At 39.0% G+C, this 25,297-nt stretch overlaps 1 long non-coding RNA gene across 1 annotated transcript; it reads right to left on the bottom strand.

Annotated features, from left to right (window-relative positions):
• Positions 1–5,665: 5,665 nt before the first annotated feature.
• Positions 5,666–6,084, bottom strand: LOC126764578 (uncharacterized). The gene is made up of 2 exons (XR_007668081.1): positions 5,990–6,084; positions 5,666–5,898 (listed from the first exon to the last, which is right to left on the bottom strand). It is a non-coding gene; the product is annotated as an uncharacterized LOC126764578 (long non-coding RNA).
• Between the last annotated feature and the right edge of the window lie 19,213 nt (positions 6,085–25,297).

Here is a 25,297-nt window from a genome sequence, read left to right on the forward strand (position 1 = left end):
GGCTAGAAGTTCACGATCGTACGTGGAGTATCTGGTCTCTGCTGGACTGAGCTTGCGGGAGAAAAACGTCAGTGGTTGGCATGAGTCTTTGTGTCGCTATTCAAGAACGCCTCCAATGGCTGTATCCGAGGCGTCGGATCTCAATGAGAGGATGGCGTTTGGTGCGAGGAAAGCCAGGCGCGTGGCTTGGATGACACTTTTCTTGCAGTCTTGCCAGGCTTGATCTGCAGAAGGTGTCCACTGGACTTTTAGTGTTGTCCTTCTTCTTGGCATGTTTGGGAAAGTCTGTCAGTGGTGATTGTATCTGGGCCGCTTGAGGGATCGCTCGCCGGTAGTAGTTGATGATTCCCAGGAAACGACGTAGATCGCTGACGGTTTCTGGCTTTGTGTAATCGGCGATTGCTTGCGTGCGTTCGGCGGCTACACTCCAAGCCGTCTTTGTTGATAGTGTACCTCAGGTAGACTTCAGACTTGCCAAACTGGCACTTCTTTGGATTGATGTTGAGATGATGTGCACGCAGGACTTCAAAGATGATGGTGAGATGTCGTAGGTGCTGTTCGTGGGACTGAGAGTAGACATTTAGATCGTCTATGAAGCTGCCAACGAAGTCTAAATCTCTGAGGATGTTGTCCATATGTCTTTGAAAAGTCTGCGTGGCATTGCGTAGTCCGGGTGGCATACCCAGAAATTCGAAAAGTCCAAAAGGGGTGGTTACAGCTGTTTTGGCAATGTCTCACTTGGTCATGGGTATCTGGTGGTAAGCCCTGACTAAGTCGATGGTGGAGAAAACGGTGGATCCGTGGAGATGCTGGAGAATGTCATCCCCATGAGGGACTGGATATCGATCTGGAACTGTATTTGCGTTTAGTTTTCGATAATCACCTGCGGTGCGCCATCCACCTGTTTTCTTTGGCACCATATGGATAGGGCTGGCCCATGGGCTGCTCGATGGACGGATTACGCCATGATGTAGCAGGAAGTCAAAGTCATCTTTAGCTATTTGTAGTTTCTCGCCGGTGAGACGTCGTGGGCGCTCAAATACTGGTGGCCCAGTTGTCTCAATGTGATGAGCGACTTGACTGTCAGTGGCTGTGACAGGATTGGTGCTGGGATGAGTTATGTCGATGAATTGGTTGAGTAATTGCAGGTATTTGGCGTCAAGTGCACCAGGACAGATTGAGCGATCGATTGTTGAAATGCTGTGTACCGTGGCTTCAGATATTGTGCCCTGAATTGTGCATGACGAGGTTGTATCGTCCTTTGAGATCTAGAAGCAATGCAAAGTGGACCAGGAAGTCTACACCGAGATTGGCTGACTTGACATCTGCGATTATAAAAGACCAATTAAATGTACGGCGAAGATTGAAATCAAGGGTGATGACTTTTCGACCGTAGGTTCGGATAACGGTCCCGTTGGCTGCGAAGAGAGTCAGATCATCTTCTGTGAGCGTGTGAGTGATGGCGGACATGGGCATGGGAGAGATCCCTGATCCAGAATCGACAAGAAATCTCATGGTGTGTTAGCCTCTATGCTGTCGCCGGCCGCCTGAATGGTCGACAGCGAAGTTAGTTTTCCGCCGATGAGTCGTAGGTGCAAGGACGCTCGCACTTTTTGGCTCTGGACCCATAGAGACGGAACTTCTTCTTGTCGGAGGCTGGATCTTCCTTCGATGATGACTGCTGGAAACGACCAGATGCAGGTTGGGGTCGGTCTCGAGTAATTCTCTGGTCCTTGATACAGGTCACCAGGTGGGCTATGGCAAGTTTAAGGCCTGACAAGTGCTTTGCCATGCTGGTGAGCAGAGTATTTTCGAATTTGCCCCTGTGTGCTGCCTGGGCAGGCTGGTGATGTGTAGCCATAACGGAGGCCAGCCTGGTTTTCCATTAGCTCGTCTGCAACTTCAGCAAGCTCATCTGGAGGGGCATCTCTGAGTAGTTTGAGACACCGGCTGGTTGATGGTGGTAACAATGCCAACCATTTTATACGCAGTAAGTCCTCTGAGGCCCTGTCGCCCATGAGAATTCAAAGCTGGCGCAGGAGCTGGCTAGGTTTTTTATCATCGAGTTGAACCTCCGTAAGCGCTCGGTGAAGCTGGCGGTCGCTGGATTCTGAAAACCGCTTCAATATCTCGTCCTTCAGCTTCACGTACTTGTCGGTCTCTGGTGGATTCTACAGGAAGTCCGCTAGCTGTAACATTGCATCAGTGTCCAAAGCACTAACGATTTCATTGTAACGTGATGCGTCATTTGTGATACGGGCCACCTGTAACACTGCTTCAACCTAAACAAACAACAAACGAGGCTGAATGGACCAGAACTGCGGGAGTTTGCAGCTGGACACAGATGAGTGAGAAACTGCAACGAGCGTGAATTTGCAATTAATATTAACGTTTGCACTCATTTGTACTTTAACGCGTGGAGAGACAAAGTTTGATCCAATTTAATCACGTCGGGGTCACCATAATGTGGAAATATTACGACACCACATTTAATTTTAAAACGATTATTTATTAAAGAGATCTTAAAGACTTGTATTCTTGACGGCGTCTGTACAAAAAGTGACGCTTCTTAAAACTGTAAACTAAGAATAGAAATTTAGTTGGAAACTGTAAATTTCCAAGAATATACAGAGAATGAAATAATAGAAAAATAATAGAATAACTGACAAACAGTGCTGCCAGATGTGGTGCATCTTGTAAGTGTGCCCACAAACACACAACAACAACATTTTCATTCATGGACGCAAGCGCACTTTCAACAGACAAACTCACGTCATTCATAAAAGCAAACACCATTACATCTCCCCGAGCATGCCTTTGCCTACAAGCGTCTTTTCGCGACGGTGTCAAAAGCTAAAAATTATAAATTGAACAATTCGATACACGCAACTCCTCGATTCTTGCAACACTATAAAACATAGCATTGTAACCTTTATAAGTGCAACTACTCAAAAATATTGACCTCAATAACAGCAACTTTACATCTAAATATGTTTTGCTTCAGTTCTTTTTTTGTCGTTTTCTTCTTATGAAATTTTTTTATTATGTATTCTTAAACTGATCGTTATTTTACCGTTGCTTTGCTGTTTTTGTGTGTGTTAGGAGCAATTGTCAACAAATGACTTTCATTATCAGTTTATTTTGCAACATGCCAGTAGTGTTTTATATGTAAAAGTCATGGTGGTCACAAAAAAAATAAAATAAAACTAACAATTAAAGAAAACACTGAAATTTTGGATAAACTAGAAAATGAAAGAGGAATCATCTGCTCCTGATCGGAAAGTTAGTAAGGAGAGAATAACATTTCTCGCATGCACAAATGCTTCGGGTACGCACAAAGTTAAGCTCTTTGTCATTGAAAAAGCAAAAAACCCTAGAGCATTCAAAAATTCTCAAAAAATGCCCGTTGTCTACAAGGCTAATAAGAACTCATGGATGACTTATTTGTTTTTCGAAGACTGGTTTCATCATACGTTTATTCCTGAGGTGAAAAATACGAATTGTATTGAATTTTTGTTTAAAATTTATTTGTAATTTGTTGGATTGTTATAGGTACGCGAATTTCTAGAATCCAAGGGACTTCCCAAAAAAGCCTTATTGGTCTTGCATAACGCCTCGTGTCATCCTAAAGACAATAAAGTGAAAAGTGACGATGGAATGATAACCGTTATGTATCTTCCACCTAACTGTACCACTATTCTCCAACCAATGGACCAAAACGTTATTAACTTAACAAAAGTCTATTACAAAAAATGCCTTTTGGCGCATTTAATAGGGAATAAAACACTCATCTGGAAGAAAAAGTAAAGGAATTCAACTTAAGACATGCTATCTGTCTTCTTGCAAGTTCATGGGAAAAAGTGTCAGCAAGCTCCATTCGCAAGTGCTAAAATATGTTGATGAAACCAGATGTTGAGTGGAGTGAAGAGGACGATATTCCTCATTCTAAAAAGAGAAATTGAAAATAAACGCGCAATCTTTTCATCAATGCTCCAAGAACTGGCATCAAATGATTCGTTCACAAATGAAGAGCTAAATGAATGGATGCACGAAAGTGTTGCTTATCAAGAAGTTAATAAAGAAGCCGTAAAAATTGAAAATTCTGATGATAGCGAAGCGGATGTTATTCCACCTCCTAAAATAAAAGGATCAGTTGCTATGCAATCTTTTAACACATGCATTCAGTGGGCAGAGGAAAACGATATTCCAATAAAGGAGATTATATTTCTGAAGGAGCTTCGTGAAAGGGCTATAATAAAAACCTTTAATAAGAAGAAAGTGCAGACAGCAACGATTTTTATTTGTCATATTTCTTGTTATATATTTTCCCTCTCTGGGTGCAACAACCTCAATAAGTACAACTACTTATATTTCTATTAGTTGCGATTACCGAGTTCGTACTGTAATTATGTATTTACTAAGTACATATACTTATGCTTTGATACCAAATATGTACCGATCATCTTATAAATTAAGTCTATGCCGAGTCGGTTGCGCATAGAAAATAAACGAATCTGTAGACGCACATTTCTTTACATTGAAATTAGTATTATATTTCTCATTTAGCACCGAAAACATTACTGAACATTTTAAGAAAAAAGCAGCCACTTCTATTTACAACAGGATAACGACCCAAAACACCCATATTATCTTGTACGTGCAGGGTTGTTATGGAAATAAAAATAGCTCCATAGGTCCCGCAATCACAAGACATTAATCCTATTCAAAACATCTGGAACTTTTTGAAAAATCGTTTTCGAAAACATCGAATTTCATCAAAATAAGGCCAAAAAGCTGGATCATGGACTTAGTGGGTCAAAATATCCGGAAATAGTACTAAAATGGAGTGGGGAGCTTCATCGACGTCTAGGGAAAATAATAGCAGCAAAATGTAGGCCAAAAACCGCTAAAACTATTGTAATTACTTTTGATTTCTATAAATAATAATTAGTGTACGTAAAATTTTTTGATGTAAATTATGCTCATTTTAAGCTTTAACACTAATTTTTTTTATTTGTGTAAAAAAAATTTTTTGATATGCTAAATTTAATGTCAAATATACATATTTTGAAATGGATAGAAAAAACACAAAATTTAGGCTATGTTCGTAAATGCATCATGACTTGCAGCATAAGTAACAGTAGCAACACTGCAAGTTTGACGTTTAATACTTCTTATACAATTTTTGACAATTTGCAGATACATTTGTTTGCATTTTTGAACGCGTATAATACTAAAATGGAAATTTTGCTGAATCTAACACTAGACGAAATTTGTGAGCAAAGAAATGATAGATTTTCTTTAAATTTAAGAAAAAGAAGGGTATTGAAGTCAAAAAGAAAAATTTGTAGGTACAAATGTTTGTCTTTTAAAAGACAAAGTATTTATAGAACAAACTTTCGGAATTTTTAAGAAACAGTTTAAAATTTTAAATTATATTGAAGCTTCGAGCATTAAAGCCACATTTAATGTAATACTCGCTTGCGCTATCTTACACAATTTTATCATAAACAAGAGAGGTTATTTTGAACAAATTAACGATACAATAACACATGCCGATATGGAAACCAACAATGAAATCGAAGGAATTCAAGATGCCCCCATTCGCCGTGTTGGTTCAGATGATATCAATGGAATCGATAGAAGAAACTATTTTACCACTCTGTTTTCATCATAAAAAATTTACTTTACCTCACCTTCCTTTATTTGAATAATTTTTTTTATTACTTTTTCTGATGAACTTCATTTTAATTTTTATTGTTTTCATTTACATTTTTAACTTCGGTCACAACTTTCTTCCACAATACATTTTTTTTCCTTCTACCCGATTTTAACTCGTCCTCCATATTCAACCGTACTCTTAGCAATAACTGTGTCTCCGCATTACTGAGATTTTCACTAAAAATTTAAAAATAATGATTTATACAATTATTATTAACATAATTTAACTAAATTTCAATACAAAAATTAAAATAAAACAGTTTTGCACTTTTCGTCAGACATCGTAGTTAAATGCAGTAAACAATTTTTTGATAGAAATTATGAGTGACAACTGATAGAAGTGTTGTCTTTTTGAACGCTTGATTATTGCAGTGCTGCAATATGCATAAGTATGTATGTAAACTTTATTGGTCCACTGTATGTATATTTTCTATATATTTTATATCTGAGCACACAAGCATGCACGTACAAATTAAACAATTTCATGACGAATTCCTTAACATCTTTGGAAATATACTTATAATAAAAAGCATGCATGCATTATTACCTAAATATTTAATTAATGTAGGTTTAATAAGTTATATATTTACATATTTATTTGCTGGGCATTATAAGTACATATGTACATATGTTTGATGACATCTTAAAAGACCAAGCGGTCGCGCATATTCACGTACATATGTATGCAATTATGTGTATATGTAAGCAAATATGACAGATGATACCCAGCAAGAAGACTATACGTTATATACTGCCATAAACCTGCCGTATAACTATGGATAGTATGCGTGAAAAATTCGAATAGTTTACATCAGTTTGTAGAGAGGCATGCGTGTGAGTTGTCTATCCTTTCCATACAAATTTACCATCACTTTGTCATATGCTCGTCTCTTTTTAACCCATGGTAGGATGGTATAGTAGTTTGATGGTAAAGTAGTATGATGGTAAAGTAGTACGATGGTAAAGCAGTACGATGGTAAAGTAGTATGGTATACTTATCCTTTTATCCTACTCCATATAAAATGAAACAAATACAGGTTATTTTTATTATTCATTGCATCCGTACATATAATATATATATATATATTACATATAGTACATATTTAAATAAATAAAAATAAAAAAAAATAAAAATAATTGCATCCATTGCATCCATACATTATTTAAAAATTGCACCTACTTTGGTTGTTGTTGTTCCGACCTGGAATTATAAAACATTAATTATTACTAAAATTTTGGAAAAGAAATAACTTACCGTTTATTTAAAGATAATTTGTTTTGGCGGTACCTATTGTGGCTAAGGTCCACCACTCTTCTTAATGCCCGTTCAAAACCTGGCCGTCCGTCCATTACAAATACATCTACACAAAAATAGGAAAAAATTTGATAATATAATATAAGTGATTTATATAATAAATACTTGCCTCAATTTTGTCGCTGTCAAAGTGTATAGCTGATTCCAATATTTTTAATTCTTTTTTTTTTAATTAACGATTAAAGATGCGCGCGCACGTCTATTCACTTCACAAGTTTTCACACAAATGTGAGAAATGCAGTTTTCCACTTTGTTATATACTGATTACTTCTACTGATTACTTCTACTGATACTGATTACTTCTTACATCAAACGACTACAATGCATATCTGCATATAGCACAACCATTCTTGTAGCACAACTGTAGAGGGAGGGAGTACGAAATATATGTATGCTTATGTGCTTATGTGTTGGTGAATACGTTAGCGAAATTTTGCTGGGTACGTATATTATTTGTAAATTTGTCTACACACAACTTTGTATGCAAATGTGTACACTTATTGCTTCATGCGAAATCACCGTTGTAAGGGGCAACCAATGGCTGAAGCTCACGTTTTGTCGAAGAGTCAATGTGTCGAAGAACTGACGCGACGACAAAGCGTCATACCATTGTATTGTTGGTAGAAAATCCGAGCTGTGCCGAAAACACAAACGAACGATCGCCAGTTGCCACTGCTTGCCTTGTCGCTGTAACAGCTTCTCCAACAAACCAGCGTAAATATGTATATTTATGTATGAGCTTGCATACATATCGACACAGATTTTTGCAAGTCTCGTAAAAATATAAATACATACATACATATCTTTATATACATATATAAATCTTCTGACCGTGAGTTTGTAATTGAACTGCTCCTAAACGGCTGGACCGATTTTGATGAAATTTTTTGTGGAGATTCGAGGATGGTTTAGATTCACAATTTGGTCCACTGGAAAATGTTTTTTAAATTAATTTTTCATTTGTTATTAATTGCTAATTTTGGAATGTTTTACATTGGATCCGATAGATTGCGCTACCATCGCAGTATCCAATATTCAAACCTTAAATAGGCGTAAACGTGCAATAAACAAAAGGACGCCAAAGTAAATGGCGACATCTGTAGACAAGTTTTCATAATATGGACAGAGTTGTTCGTTCTTAAGTAATAAATTGGGTGATTCAATACATCTATGGGTAGTTATATCTTGTATATATAAAAAAGAAAGTTGTGTTAGTTGCACCATTTATAACTCAAGAACGGCTAAACCGATTTGGCTGAAAATTGGTAGAGAAGTAGCTTAGAACCAGGGTAAGGACATAGGATACCTTTCATATCTTTATGTTAAAATTTAATACAACTCATAAATACAAAAATTATATTTCAAATAATAAGCATTTGTTTAAAATTTATGTTTGTAAGAATCATTTGAATATATGCGTACAATTATAAATAGATTCTTCCTCAAAAATAATACTATTGCTAAGTATTTGGAATAGTAGAAAGGAACTGCAACCAAATACGAAGTACAATAGATTATAACTGCCTCAGTAATCAGTTGAGTATGTAATATGCCACGTGACTGATGTTATAACCTTTTCAGCCGACTTTTTCGTCTTTCCACGCCTGAGAACCGGTTGATGGAGTGATGTTTCTATTGTCACACACCGACGCAAAAATTTGGTTTTATTACGACTAAAGAGCACTCAAACACTTCTAAGAACCAGTTATTCGTTGTTTTTTTGGATTATTAACTTGCAAGGCAGCGACTTTGCACAGAGCTTTCGCCTCTTTAAGCTTAGCAAATATCTCTTCATCGATGGATTTCCCTGAGCCCGAATTCAACAGTATTTTGCCCCAAAAAGCAATGCTTTATTAACACTCGAAATGCCTTGTGATCCATTTTTTTAAAAACTAACATAAGTTGTTTCATAAAAATGCTATATCTCATCAACTAATAGTTATAATTCTACCAATAGAAATCATACCATCGTAGTATTATCTATCTATCAGCCACAGTGAAGCGTGGACGGGTCCTCTAGTATATACATATATAATATATGCTACATACATATAGACTACGTATAGACTACTACGTATAGATGCGTATCGCCATATATTCCTAATAATAATAATATAGCGTGGTGATCATAACCACGGCCTGTATCGCCACGGCGACAATCATGTTTACCCGCGCTTATAGATGTTTTACATCAATAACGGAAGATTTTAACGCATGGTCTACTGCTTGGGGTAGCAGAATTTTTGAGTGAAACAAACCTTACGATTTTAAACAGTGGTACACATAATATCTTTCAAAAGGGAAATAAAGGAGCAATAATAGACCTAATGTTTGCTAACGACGCGCTTAGCAGGCGTACGAAGTGGAAAGTGTCAGATATGTATACAAATAGTGTCCATATGACTATATTTGCTGAAGTTTCGTTCTCACAGGAAACGGAAATCTGTCGGAGAAATATCTATCGAAGGCGAAGTTGGCGGCAAAATGAGTTTGATATGCGGTTTTAAGAGCGTCTGGAGTGCGGCAAAGGCATCAGGCGAAGATGCCGCCCACTTAGTTTCCGCTGTGCGGAAAGAACTAGTTGCGGCATGCGACTCAACTATGTGCAGGACGAGATACAATAAAAATCGAATGCCGGTATACTGGTGGAACGACGAAATTGCCAAGCTAAGGACGCTCTGTCACTCAGCTAGACGCCGCCTACATCGTAACCAGGGAGGTGGTAACGAAATCAGCCTCAGGGAAGCATTTAAATACCAAAAAAGCTCCTGAAGTCAGCCATTATCCGTAGTAAGAGATGCTGTTTCGAAATGCTCTGTAAAGAAGCGAACATAGACACCTGGGGAACCGCATACAAAGTTTGAAGTTCAAAAATAAGTCGCAGCAACCTAAGAACCCATCATTTATGAAAAATGTTGTCGAAGCGTTATTCCCGACACATGCCTCCATTTCCTATATTAAGCGAAACGAAGCTACAGAGCCCCTATTAGTCACAGAAAACGAACTATTGGCTATTACGAAAAAAATCAAAAACTCCAATGCGGCTGGAATAGATGGTATACCAAATAGAGCCCTTAAAGAAGCCAGAACTCTAAGATTTATTTGTTAACATGTACAATGCGTGTATATTAGAAGAAGTGTTCCCTGATCTATGGATAGATACAGCCTCTGGTTCAACTCCCAAAGCCAAAAAAGCCACCAGAAGCACCTTCATCATATCGACCTCTTTGCATGCTCGACACGATTGGGAAAGTGTACGAAAGCATTGTAAGAAACCGCTTGGAGTTAGCAATCCAAAAAACCGGCGGATTATCAGAGAGACAAGACGGCTTTATAAAAAAGAGGTCCACTATTGACGCACAAAGAGTAGTAGTTGATACTTCGAAATGTGCAATAAGTGGGAAAAGATGGAAAGGTGATACTATTATTTTGTACCACCTTTCCATCTGCGCGCTAATAACCCGGTATGTGATAAATGCGTTCAACTCCAAAAAGCGGGCAAATATAATAAAAGCTCTACATGATATACAGAAGCATTGTCTAATAAATATTATAATTACTTACTTTCAAAATAGGAGACTGATATTCGAGACGGACGAGGGCACTCAGAGCTACACTATATCCAGTAAAGTATCGCAAGGCTCGGTTTAAGGCCCGCTGCTGTGGAACCTGATATACGACGGGGAGTTAAGAATACCGCAACCAAAAAATGTGAAAACAATCGCATATGCGGATGACCTCATAGTGGTAGCTGTAGCTAGATATCTGGATGACCTCCGGATCAAATGCAATGACAGCATAAATGGTTTGCGCAGATAGTTTGCTACCATGAGTCTAGAGCTGGCTGAGCAGAAAACGGAAGTCTTGCTCATAAGCTCCGGAAAAATTGTCGCTGACCATAGGAGAATGTGAGATTACTTCACAGCCGCAGTTGAAGTATATTGGGGTAATAGTTAACTCAAGACTCAAATTCAAGCTTCAAAAAGCATTGGTAAACACAAGTCGTAGATTTACAGATCAGATAACATTAAACTAACACACATGTAATGAATATATTCTCCCTTGATATAAGTCTATCTATAGCGGTAAGGTTTGTTAGAAACTACACAGGTAATAACATTTTTAGTCCTTCGAGCCGGATTTAGTGTTCGGCCAAAATAAGAAGTCCTGTATTTACAAAACAGGCAATATACAAACAAGCCTTGCTCAAAATACAGTCAGATTAAAACAAAATAATTGTAAGACGGGTTTATATTCCCGCATATTCTTCTTCTTAATTGCCGTAAACACCGCTTACGCGACTATAGCCGAGTTAACAACAGGGCGCCAGTCGTTTCTTCTTTTCGCTACGTGGCGCCAATTGGATATTCCACGCGAAGCCAGGCCTTCTCCACTTGGTCCTTCTAACGGAGTGGAGGTCTTCCTATTCCTCTGCTTCCTCGGGCGGGTACTGCGTCGAATACTTTCAGAGCTGGAGTGTTTTCGTCCATCCGGACAACATGACCTAGCCAGCGTAGCCGCTGTCTTTTAATTCGCTGAACTATGTCAATGTCGTCGTATATCTCGTACAGCTCATCGTTCCATCGAATGCGATATTCGCCGTGGCCAATGCGCAAAGGACCATAAATCTTTCGCAGAACCTTTCTCTCGAAAACTCGTAACGTCGACTCATCGGTTGTTGTCAAGCGTCCAAGCCTCTGCACCATATAGCAGGACGGGAATTATGAGCGACTTAGAATTTGGCTTTTGTTCGTCAAGAGAAGACTTTACATTTCAATTGCCTACTCAGTCCGAAGAAACACCTGTTGGCAAGAGCAATCCTGAGTTGGATTTCCAGGCTGACGTTGTTGGTGGTGCTAATACTGGTTCCTAAATAGACGAAATTATCTACAACTTCAAAGTGACGTGAGAGCCAAGTCGCGAGTGCGACAACTGTTTGTTTGATGAGAAGAGATATTTCGTCTTGCCCTCGTTCACTGCGGGACCCATTTTCTATGCTTCCTTGTCCAGTCTGGAAAAAGCAGAACTAACGGCGCGTTTGATATCAACATAATCGGCATACGCCAGCAGCTGTACACTCTTATAGAAGATGGTACCTTCTCTATTTAGTTCTGCAGCGCGAACTATTTTCTCCAGAAGCAGGTTGAAGAAGTCGCACGATAGGGAGTCGCCTTGTGTGAAACCTCGTTTGGTATCGAACGGCTCGAAGAGGTCCTTCCCGAACCTGACGGAGCTTTTCGTGTTGCTCAACGTCAGTTTACACAGCCATATTAGTTTTGCGGGGATACCAAATTCACACATCGCGGCATAAAGGCAGCTCCTTTTCGTGCTGTCGAAAGCAGCTTTGAAATCGACGAAAAGGTGGTGTGTGTCGATTCTCCTTTTACTGGTCTTTTCCAAGATTTGGCGCATGGTGAATATCTGGTCGGTTGTTGATTTGCCAGGTCTAAAGCCACACTGATAAGGTCCAATCAGTTGGTTGACGGTGACCTTAGACGCGATGTTAAGGAGGCTTCTTCCACGGTAGTTGGCTCAGATTGTGGGGTCTCCCTTTTGGTGGATTGGGCAGAGAACACTTAAATTCCAATCTTTGGGCATGCTTTCATCCGACCATATTTTGCAAAGAAGCTGATGCATGCTCCTTATCAGTTCTTCGCCGCCGTGTTTGAATTGCTCGGCCGGTAATCCATCGGCCTCCGCCGCTTTGAGGTTCTTCATGTGGGTAATTGATATTCGAACTTCTTCATGGTAGGGCAATGGAACGTCTGGAGAAATCGAGAAGTCTGGAGAAGTGTTCCCTCCATAATCTTAGTATGCTCTGGGCATCAGTCACTAGATCATCTCTAGGGGTCACACAAGAGTATGCTCCGGTCTTGAAATCTTCTGTAAGCCGCCGCATTTTCTCGTAGAATTTTTAAGCATTGCCCTTGTCGGCCAGCTTGTTAAGCTCTTCATACTCATGCGTTTTGGCCTCTTTCTTTTTCTGTCTGCAAATGCAACTCGCTTCCTTCTTCAACTCTCGGTATCTATCCCATCCCGCATATTAACAACATAAAAATAATAATTGTGAGACGGGCTCATATTCCTGATCATACAAGCCGTTTTTGCAGAGACTAAACTCAGTGATCTAACTGCCATCCAAAGAAATATTCGGCTGTGAGTCGAGGCACAGCAAGGTCAACTAGGCGACCAAATCAATATACCTCCAACGATTTTTTTCTAGAATACCGTTACAAAAATAGGAGAAGTGTTGTGGAAAAACTCTCAAAATTGGAATAAACAGGAAGAAAATTCTTGAAGCTCAAGCAGATTTATCCGAAAACGTTTTACACATGTTCAACTCAAGAAAGCCATAAAGTAAAACAAAATTTAAAAAGTTCATGTCCTAGCTAAGCACCAAGATTTAGATCGAAAAACTTGCATGTTCATTAGGAAAATTGTAAACGTCGGAAGAAAAATGGATGATCTAATTATGGAATTTAAAATGTTTAGACTTTTTATTCAGGGAAACTGAAGTCCAGGTTAAATTGTTTCAAAATAAAGACGAGGCTGAAATAATCGACCACATTTTGGAAGATTATACTGAAGTATATGAGAAGGAAGAGGAAGTTCAAGTTCTGTACAAACCAACACAATTGTCGAAAAAGAGCAAAGGTGGCTTAGTTGAGCCAAGTCCTAATCTGACCGAAAAAGGAAAAGATTTTGTAAATCAGCCAACAATTATAGCTCGAGAAACTGCTAAAATGCAGAACCAAGCGGATGATAACTCGAATAATTTTACAACCACAATCAAAAGGAAAGGACCTCAATATGGTGCTCGTGGTAGACGAAATAGATGCAAACCATATCAAATTCACTTAGTTTATCTATTTCGTAATATGCTAAATCATATCCATATGTCCCAATCATTTTTTTAATGACTGAAAAGCCATGTAAAGTTTTGGTTTTGAAAGGATTAATTGATATTGATTTACCGATTTTAGTTGCATTTTTTGTTGAAGGAAGTTTTGTGATGAGACATTCCTATCCCTTTTAAATAGTTTGTTGGCAAGGAGGATTCCTTAGTTGATTGATGTAATATGTTGGCCTCTGGTACTGCTGCGAACTGTCCACTTCTACGGGTTCAGGGTGTTGTGCATACCTATTGATTGGTTGCTCATGGATATTCCGCTACGCTTGAATTCCTGGATTATATTTTCTGTAATCCTCGCGTTGTCTTAAATTATTGAGGGAACATTGATGCTGTTCTGTTGTGTTTATTTATATATTCGGCCCATACAGAGATATGTCTCGACGCATATTGCTTTTTACAGCTGCATGTGTTGATTGAGCTCGGTGCGTGAGTATGTTAAGGGATGTTATGTTCCTTAACTTGCGCTTCGTTGTGCAAGAACTGAAGCTTTCGACTTGAAAAGTTCCAAGAAGATCCGACGTTTTCGAATAAAATTTTATTCAGCGATGACACTCATTTCTGTCTTAATGGGTATATAAACAAAGCAAAATTGTCATATTTGTGACGAAGAGTCATAACATCCAGAAGAAACAACGGTTTGGTGTGGCTTGTGGGCCGTTGGAATAATCGGTCCATATTTCTCCAAAAAGAATGCCGGTAAGAACGTAACCGTCAGTGAGACGACTAAAGTCTAAAGTCTATGCCATATCATGCGCCAGTTACGAGTCGAAATATTCGAACAGGTCATCGAAAATTAAACTCAACGGGTGGATAATTTGAGACGTAGCCGCGGCCAACATTTCAAAGCGATAATCTTAAAATAATAAACACGAAAGAATGTTCTTTCGAATGATAATATACATTCCCCATTATATTTGAAGTTTATATTTTTATTTCTTTAAAAAGGTAGGGAGCTTGTACAGTTTGGTTTTCTGTATATCGGCCAAGCACCTAGTTCTTTTAAGCTGTCATTGCCTAAGTTGACATGAAAAGATTTTAGTATGGATAATAGGAGGAACTTTATTTCAAAGTCATAAATGTTACAGAAGTTTTCTATTTTGTGGTGTGCTGTTTCCTATAGATATTCCTCTGAATGATTTCTAATTTAAAATTGGGTATATTCGGATATACGTGTAGTTCCTATTCGAGTTTTCGTAAGCCGTCTGCTCTCCATCTTACATATAAAATGTTCTAAAAATTTTAGAGAGGCATTACTGAGGTGTTCATTGTAGGCTGGGCTCTACGCCCATAGGTTCCATGCGAGAAAGTGGCTTTTTTGTCGTAAGCCTAGGTAGTGTTTTAGGCTATAATTGCCTATTTATAGCCTTTCGGTTGTCGAGGTGCATCAGTAGGCTGATAAATGAAAATGTTAAAGTTCTATATTGGTTGTACGATTGGCGATTGTTGTCTGTATTATTGGAACAGGTTTGGAGTTTGGATTCCTTAAGTTACCAGTTTGACCTTTGTCTGTACCACGAAAATATTAATTCTTTAAATTCAGTACTAAAGGGGTAAATCACCTCGTAATTCACAAAAATTTTATCCCTCCCATCCTAATATATATTTACGTATTTATAGTACATACTTATAAATACATATGCTCCATGTATGTACCTTAGTGTGGGTCATAAAGACGGTTGTTTTTTCGCTTCGTAGTCTGAAGAATTGGTTGGGAGACACATCTAAGCCTCTCTAAGTATGACCTTTTAATTGTAACGGGAATCATCTCATCTATTTTTTCTTATTATCAGATAGAAAAATTTGTATTATATTTCGCTTTCAACTACTTAAAAAATATTTAAATTTATGGATTTTGTAGGTGGCTAAATGAGCTTCTTCGCCCCCCTCTTAATATAACACAACTACACCCTACACATACACACCTCATCTTCACCACACACTACACACAACACATCGGCATCATGCGCACCACTTTTTTCATCCCACACTACACACCCCATACTCAACACGTCGGCATCATGCTCACCGCATCATTACAAGAAGAAAAAAATCATACAAAAATACAATCAGAACAAACCAGCAACAAAAGGACTGGAGAAATAAGAAAAAGAAGAACAGGCACAAGCACAAGCCCTGTCACACGCACAGGCCCAGGTCTCTTCGACCATTTCAGCGATTTTATCGCAATTTTCGACGACAGGCCTTCCGGAGCGTGGCGCATTTTCGACCACCTCTACACCAGAACGAAAACGATGCAACCACCGTTGTGCGGTGGAAATGGAAACTGTATCGGGTCCATAAACTGCACAAATTTTATTGGCGGCTTGAGATGCATTTTTGCCTTTATCGTAGTAGTACTGTAAAATATAATAATAAATAAATATAAATAATAATACATTGAGCTTTCCAAAAAGGTATAGCATGACCCGATGCGACGAATAAAACTAGAACTACGCGCTTTCAGCGCCAACTAGCGATATGTGTGGTTTAATTTCAAAAAATTAAATTTGCGGTCTGACCAAGATTCCGGTCGAAAAAGTAGTGAGAACCGTCACCAAACCGTTTTCGGTATTCGGTTTATTTTCCGGTAAAACCCGGAAAACCGCTAGCAAAGCAGTTTGGTACTGTATAGTATAGCGGATTAGTGATTGCCGGTAAATGCTTACCGTTGTGTTATAACACAAAAATTATCCCAAGAAAAAAATTTTTCAAGTATCTACTTGTAGAAATTTCTAGCAAGACCCCATATACTTAATCAAGTATAGGCAGGATTGCTTAAAATAAGCTACGGCAATCACATATGTATGTACATATGTGCAAATTAAAATTTATATCATAAATACATATGTACATATATGTATGTCACATATATTTCTATGACATAAATAGAGCATAACTTGCTCACTTACTAGTTTAAACATAATCAAATCAATATATTTCAAAATAATATTACATGTAACTCTTACATACAAACAGTCTTCTATTCAACATTTTATATACGAAACTTTTTCTAAATATCTATAAGTCTAGTTTTCACTAAGATTTGATTTGTTTTATACATCTTTTAAATGAGCTCAGACTCAAAGGAATCTAAAACAACTCAGTTGCTAAACATTCCAAAGATGATTTCAGACGAAAAAAGTCCGTGTACACCTGCAGATGCTACACGCTCAAAGCAAGGTGCTACAAAACAAAAGAGGGTGAAAGATATTTCATACACCAAATTTATTTCTGAGAGTGACAGCCTAACTCGATCGCCCCAGAAGGTCGAAAAATCGCCACATTTCACACATTATTGGATGATGCCGACATCCTTGAACGATTTTCATCGTTTCCAAAAGCTCTCAGAGTAGTTGCATGCATGTTCAAATTTATCGAGCAGCTCAAAAGTAAAGTCAAGGGATCACATAATTTCCCATGCAACACAGTGACGCACCTAGAATAACAAAAGGCAAAGGTCGCACTAATCGCTACTTCAGCCGCGATATATCACTACTAAGAGAATCTAAGCCAATTGATAAAAGGAGCTCACTCTAAGTTCTAAACCCATTTCTGGACACGAAAGGTCTGCTTCGTGCCAATGGTCGGTTTGTTAATTCGAGCCTAACATACAACGAACGCCACCCCATAATAATTCCAGAGAGGTCACCATTTGCCACACATTATTCCTCAATTACATCCCCATCTTAACCTACACGCCGAACATCGTCTCATGCAAGATAAGGTACGCCAGGAGTATTATATCCCTTGTCTTAAGCCGCAAATTAAGAAGTGCATCTTCACGTGCAAGATTTGCACTATGCACAAACAGAAGATGCGAACGCAGATTATGGAAGCACTTCCACCTGAACGCTGCAATTTCGCTATGCCTTTCACCACAACAGGTGTTGATTTTGCTGGGCCTTTCCAGCTAAAGGCATCCTTGTTAAGGTCTCCCACTCTCATGAAAGGCTATGTGGCTGTCTTGGTTTGTTTCACGACAAAGGCAGTATATCTTGAGCTACGACGGAGGCTTTTCTCGCGGCATTTTCTCGCTTTGTCGCTCGACGGCGAGCAATTTATACCTCCAAGCGCTCCTTATATGGGCGGTTTATGAGAATCAGCTGTAAAATGCTTCAAATCCCATTTCGAACGGGTAGAAGAATTATAAATTCAATTAAGAAGAGTTCACGACGTTATTAAATTGAATTGAAACCGTTCTTAACTCACGGCCACTCACAGTACTCTTGCAAAGCCCCTCAGATTTCACCGCCTTAACTCCAGGGCATTTTCTCAAAGGAGCACCCATCCTGGCCATTCCTGAGCCTGGGAAAGAATTAAAACTCTCCATCATGATTTCAGCCGCCGATGTAAGGACGAGTACCTAAAAGATCTCCACAAAAGATACCATTGGAAGACCCCTGAACAAGCGCCTAAACTTGGAGACTGTGCACTCATTCATGATGATTGTCTACCCCCTACCGAGTGGCGGCTTGGCCGCATAGAAAAACTTCATCATGGCTCCGACAATCACATACGAGTCGTGGATCTCCGTACGCAAAACGGAACACTAACCAGACCAGGCTCGTGAAGCTGTGCTTTTTTCCAACCACCGACGACCGCGAATCTGAAAACCGAAAAAACCAAACCGATAATATCGCGATATAATAAAATCACTAAATTTAACTAACATGAGAAATATGCCCATAACCGTTTAAATTAACACGCCGTATCAAATAACAAAGAACATTATCAAAAAAAATTTCGATCAATACGATGATGCGTTCATGCCACATATCGTGGCACGATCACCATCTCTGCTTATCTGATAGATCTAGATAGATATCGTCTGCACCATTGTGGCATATTTAGGGGTATGGGACCCTTGCAAAAGCAGCAAGTTGCCCAGGCACACGGGCACTGCCACAACTGCCTGTCACATACACATATGACTCCAGAGTGTGAGTCACGAGAGCTGTGCCAAATATGCCACAGGCCACATCACACGCTGTTACATCGCAGCTCGTCACGCGAAGTGAATCGGCTACCCATCCATCGCGACCGCGGAACCCGATTCCGACCCGCAGCTCGTGACGCACACCAACGAAGCGGAACCTCGTCGATCTACGGGACTGAGCAGCGTTGTGGCAACTTAATGCTCCTCAAAAAAAGTCTTCACTGACTTTTTCGTAAACTCAATAGAAAATGAAGATATTTTTTAACACGGCCTCAACTTCTCATAATAATACTCATAACAGGAAAGCAAGTAACTATGGTAGGTGCGTTATCTATCTATCTATCTACAATATTAATGTTCTTAACGGAAGATATGCATTCAAAATATAAAATAATTAAATATAAATTAGTAAAAGCAATAGTTAATAGATAATAAATTAGAAAACAAAACAACGAAATAAAAGGGCGATTATTGCATCTACAAGTAGACCAATTAGCTAAATTGAAAAATTTAGACAAGTAAGGAAGAGCTACATATGTTCGGGAATAACCAAATATTTCATACTCAGATCAGGTAAATAAAGCTTGTTCGGTCTAGGGCGAGTTTTCACTCGATTTTATTCAATCTAAACACACAACAGGAGGAGGGAGTCATGTGTAGAAGTTCACGCAAGTAAGGAAAGTTCTCTGGTCGCCATTCACTTGGGAGTGGCCAGAAAAGATTCTTTTATATATGGTTCAAGCAGCTCACGATTTTCGGTCTTTGACCAAGTATCTTCTGATTAGCCAAAGACCATCCGTTAGAAGGCGAGCTAAAGTGAGAAGGCGAAACCTCCACATGGTTGTGCGCTGGTTTTGGAACCCGCCAGGTAAAAAACGCCGCCCCTTTTGATGTCTGCCATGGCAAATGAAATAATTGGGAAAGTGCCGCTGCCCAGCTGGTTGATGTCCTCGCTTAATTGAAGGCTGACATCTCCACTATCCAAGGAATGCGAAGGACGGGACAAAGACTGAGACGAGTAGGTCCTTACGGCATTTATTACAGTGGCCATATAAAGGATCGCAAGCTCGGTGTGCTCCGTCGCCGAGTACCGTCATTCACCCCGGTGGATGAACGTCTAGCCACAACTGATTTGCACCGGACGGTAGAGAAGGACGATGTGACCAAAGATGTATTCTATGAGCGCTTGGGGCGCTCCTATGAGACTGCCCCGCCACGATCCCCAAATGAGTTGAGGCTGATCGACTGCGCCGGGTCCGAAACATTATTATCTGAGGTACTAAATTCCAGCAACGATAAATTCACCAAGCTACGTGCTTGTCTTCAGATTGAAAACCAACCACCTAGATCGATCATGTTGTGATAGACGAAAGGCACGTCTGCAGTGTTTTAGACGTGAGTACGCTCCGAGGTACTAACATCGACTCGGACAACTATCTTGTTGTAGCAAATATACGTACGTGCCTCTGTGCAACAAAAAACGTCACTCGTCAACAACTCGGTATAAGGGAACTGTGGGTCGGCATTTCAAACTCCTTACGTACAGCTGCAACCGAAACCATTGGTTTTCGGAAAGTGCAAAAGAACAGCTGGTACGACGAGGAGGGCCGTGTCGCGGCGGAGAGAAAACAGACTGCCTACCTCGCAGCGTTACGATCGACCACAACACGTTCGGGATGGGATAGATACCGAGAGTTGAAAAGGGAAGGGAGACTCATTTGCAGACAGAAAAAGAAAGAGGCCGAAATGCGTGAGTACGAAGAGCTTGATAAGCTGGCAGACAGGGGTAATGCTCGCAAATTCTACGAGAAAATGCGGCGGCTTACAGAAGATTTCAAGACCGGAGCATACTCTTGTGTGACCCCTAGAGATGATCTAGTGACTGATGCCCAGAGCATACTAAGATTATGGAGGGAACACTTCTCCAGCCTGCTGAATGACAGTAAAAGTACAACGCCAGGAGAAGGCGAACCCGATTCCCCAATTGATGACGGTGGAGCAGACGTTCCATTACCCGACCAAGAAGAATTTCGAATAGCAATTACCCGTCTGAAGAACAACAAAGCGGCGGAGGCAGATGGATTGCCGGGCGAGCTATTCAAACACGGCGGCAAAGAACTGATAAGGAGCATGCATCAGCTTCTTTGCAACATATATATATATGGTCGGACGAAAGCATGCCTAACGATTGGAATTTAAGTGTGGTCTGCCCAATCCACAAAAGGGTGAACTCACAAGCTGCGCCAACTGCCATGGGATAAGCCTCCTCAACATCGCTTATAAGTTTTTATCGAGCGTATTGCGTCCACCGTCAACAAATTGATTGGACCTTGTCAGTGTGGCTTTAGACCTGTCAAATCAACAACTGACCACCATGCGCCAAATATTGGAAAAGACCCGTAAAAGGAGAATCGACACGCACCACCTTCATGAAAAGGCTACGTCGATAGATCCGATCGAATTGGAATGATGTCTCTACATATTAAACTAACAAAAATTAAAAAAAATTCCAATCTAAGATTGAAGAAATTGGTGAAGACGGCATTATGATATTTTCAAAACAATATCTAAAATTTTTGAGCTGCCTGCCATCTCAAAGCCATCCGCACCTTCATATCGTTCAATGACTGACGAAGTTTCAGAAATATACAATTCTTTTTCATCGCTGGGCGATGAAAAAAAACAAACGCAATAATTATGCACATAGTGATGACAAAGGTCGACTCTGCCAGCCGAGTCAAATGGGAGGAACATATGGATTATGAGAAGCTACCACTTAGGAAGGACTGTGAGCCACCCTTCATTGTGTTCAATTATTGACGAAGTTTCAGAAGTATACGATTCTTTGATATCGCTGTGCGATGAAAAAAAAAAAACAAAAGCAATAATTATGCACATTGTGCTGACAAAGCTCGTCCCTGCCACCCGATTCAAATGGGAAGATCAGATAGATTATGAGAAGCTACCACTTTGGAGCCACCCTTAATGGAAGATACCAGCATCTGAACAGCGGACGGAGCAGCGCATTCAAGTACGAAGCCCATACCAAGAGGCAGTGCGAGTCATGGGAAGCAACAACAAATTGACTGGTTCAAATCGGCGCTAGTGCTTTCTTAAGAAATGTGTCAAATGCATATACCAACCCCTAACAAAACTATTTAATTTATCTCTTATGCAAGGCATATTTCCATCCATATGGAAAAAGTCATTTATAATTCCTTTACATAAGAGTGGATTTAGGTCATCTATTGAAAACTATAGGGGAATAGCAAAGTTGTCTGCAATACCTAAACTTTTTGAAGCAATTATAACAGACGACATAACCTTCCGGATCTCTCCACTAATTTCTTGTTCTGAGCACGGTTTTCTTAAAGGGAAATCTAAAAAACTTATTTGCATGAATTTGTATAACATGTATCAACGGGCTTTAGGGAGAATAAGAATACTGATGTTATATACACAGATTTTAGTAAAACTTTTGATAAAGTAAGTCATTCAATTCTTTTGAATAAACTTGATCTTCTTGGTTTTCAACTAATATTTCTAAAATGGGTTGCTTCTTATCTTAGTAATAGAATTCAACACGTCATATTTAACGATACTTTTTCTGACATAATCAATGCTCCTTCAGGCGTTCCTCAAGGTAGCCATCTTGGTCCAATTCTGTCCTTGTTATTTATTAATGACATATCATCTGTTGTTAAGTTTTCAAAAGTTTTGTTATATGCTGACGATGTAAAAATTTTTAAAACGTATACTGCAAACAGCAAAAGATGTCAGTTGCAAACATGCTTAAACAACCTAGTTTCTTGGTGTGATAGAAATGACATGCCATTGAACCTTAAAAAATGCAAAACGATGTGCTTTTCACGTAGAGCTGTAGACCCTACTTCATACGCAATACAAAACTTTAGGTTGAAGCAAGTATGCAGTTTTGTTGATCTGGGAGTAACTATGGACCCCAAACTCAATTTTAATCTTCACGCATCTTCCAGTTTTGTTAAACGTTGGTCTAAAGAATTTAGAGATCCGCTTACCACAAAAATTCTTTTTAAATTTTTGGTGAGGCCTATATTGGAGTATGCTTTTGTGGTTTGCAACCCTAGTTACCAAATCCATTCGGATAAGTTAGAGTCCGTTCAAAAACAATTTTTACTTTTTGCCTTAAATCATTTGCATTGGGATTCCGGTTTAAATCTTCCCCCTTACACTAACCGTTTAAAACTTATAAATCTCCCGACACTCGCTAGTCGTAGGGAGGTGCTTGGTATAATATTTCTTGTATACTCATTAATGGGTCAGTCTGTAGCCCATCTCTCTTATCTTGTATTAATTTTAACGTTCCCGCTCGCTCTACCAGGCAGGTTTAGACCCTTACTTTTAAAATTTTCTAGAACAAATTTTGAGTTAAACGAAACATTACGCCGTATATGTCATGATTTCAATTCTTATTCCAGCACATTTGATCTAACAGACTCACTCATTACCATTAACAAAATTATTTTATCTACTCTTAACAAGTAACATTTAAAAATTATAAACTTTAATCTAATTTTTAATTTCGGCTGTTGAAATTTTTGTTTCTGTAACTGAGCAGCTTAAGATCGCAACGCTAAAAACTCTCTTGCCTTTTATGACTCGGCTAATACCGCTCGTTCGCGGATTGCGCACCTCGCGTCGGTTGGGCGGGAGGAGGATAATCGTTGGGTATTATTATTATTATTAAAAATACGAGGCAGCCTAATTGTCAGCAGTGCAAATCAAGGGATTACCATTTAACTACCTGTCCCACTTTCAAGGCATTTCCGGTGCAACAGAGATTCGAGCTCGTCAAATCGGTGCTTTTATGCATAAATTGCTTGCGTAAGGGGCATACTGTATCTTAATACATATGATCGATATGGTTTGGCGGTTCACAGTTCCTCCTCGAAAACTCTTCATTATGGCCAATTAATAACCACTTCCAGCTCTCATCAGAAGACGATGTACTGAGATTCTTTACAGTTGTTTAAATGAGTTAAGTAGCCACCCACTTTACCCGAAAAAACTGGCGCACACTAATAAGACAGCTTAATTCACCACAGCTGATGACTCTATATCACACCATAATTGTGAACATCACCCAGCAGGCGGTCACCACACTAATAATACAATACCACTCAACACAACTCACCACACTTCTACATCAATCAACCCACTCAACAAAAAGGATGGGAAAAAGGATAGCGAACACAATTCGTCAGACACTCGTCGCGTATCCACTTTGCACGTCAACAATTCGATCCATACAATTCGATAATCCAGGTTCAACACTTTCGCTTGTACAATGCGCAGCATTAGCACCCTACGATAATTTTACTTCGCTACATTGCAACAAATCGGTTCCTGCGCGCTTACTTCTTTCTCCAAATATTTAATACTTTCGCAACAACAACTCGGCCACGATCGGCAACAATTCGAACGCCAGCGACGCAAAGTTGCAATTGGATTCTCGCCGCCCTATTCGTCGACATTTTCATTTTAATTAACTTCATCTTATCGTTGATTAAATGATTTTAGAACCAACAAACTTGATTTTTTATCTTATATAAAAGAGTGGGTGGAGCTCTATATAAATTGTGTACTAATTTTATTCATGGTCCTTCGAGCCATAGTGAGAGGCACTATGGATTAGTGAAACAATAAATAAAAAAATAAAAAACGTAAAAATTAAACAAACCAAAACGAATTGTGTGGTGAATAAAACCCAAAAGAAAAAAAAAACATAGTGCAGTGCCCCAAACAAACTAAAGTGCAGTGACAGAACAAAAAAAAATAAAATAAAAAAAAAAATATAATAAACAAAAGAAAGTGGAGTGCAGTACTCTAAAAATATATGTATGTATATATATATACATATGTATATATATACATACATTCGTATACATATGTAAATACTGAAAAGGTGAACTCAAAACAAAAAAAAAAAATTACAAGGAACATCAAAACATAAATATCAGTTCCAACAAAAACAAAAAAACAACAGAGAGAATATCAGGCGCGAAATCTAAAAATGCCTAATACAATAAAACAATAAAATTCAACAAAAATACACAAAAACGGAATAAGCGGAATAAACGGAATAAACGGGCGCGAACAATTATAACAAATATACAAATACCTGCCAAAAAAGTATCGAGAAGTCTTCATTTCCCCACTCTCATCGCCCGAATGCACATACAAACAAAACAGCAGCACAAGGCGGTAGCTGGAGCACAGAAAGAGGGACAAACGCAGAAGGCAGCATAAATGCATAACAAAAAAGCCCCTAAAGGAACAAAGTGAGCGTATTCAATCCAATTTTTCAATTTGTTATATGCATATATGTATAAAAAAAAACAAAAACAAATTACTGATTTATACTGTCATAAAA

The sequence above is a fragment of the Bactrocera neohumeralis genome, unplaced genomic scaffold (genome assembly GCF_024586455.1).
Source record: "Bactrocera neohumeralis isolate Rockhampton unplaced genomic scaffold, APGP_CSIRO_Bneo_wtdbg2-racon-allhic-juicebox.fasta_v2 cluster09, whole genome shotgun sequence".
Taxonomy (NCBI): Eukaryota; Metazoa; Arthropoda; class Insecta; order Diptera; family Tephritidae; genus Bactrocera; species Bactrocera neohumeralis.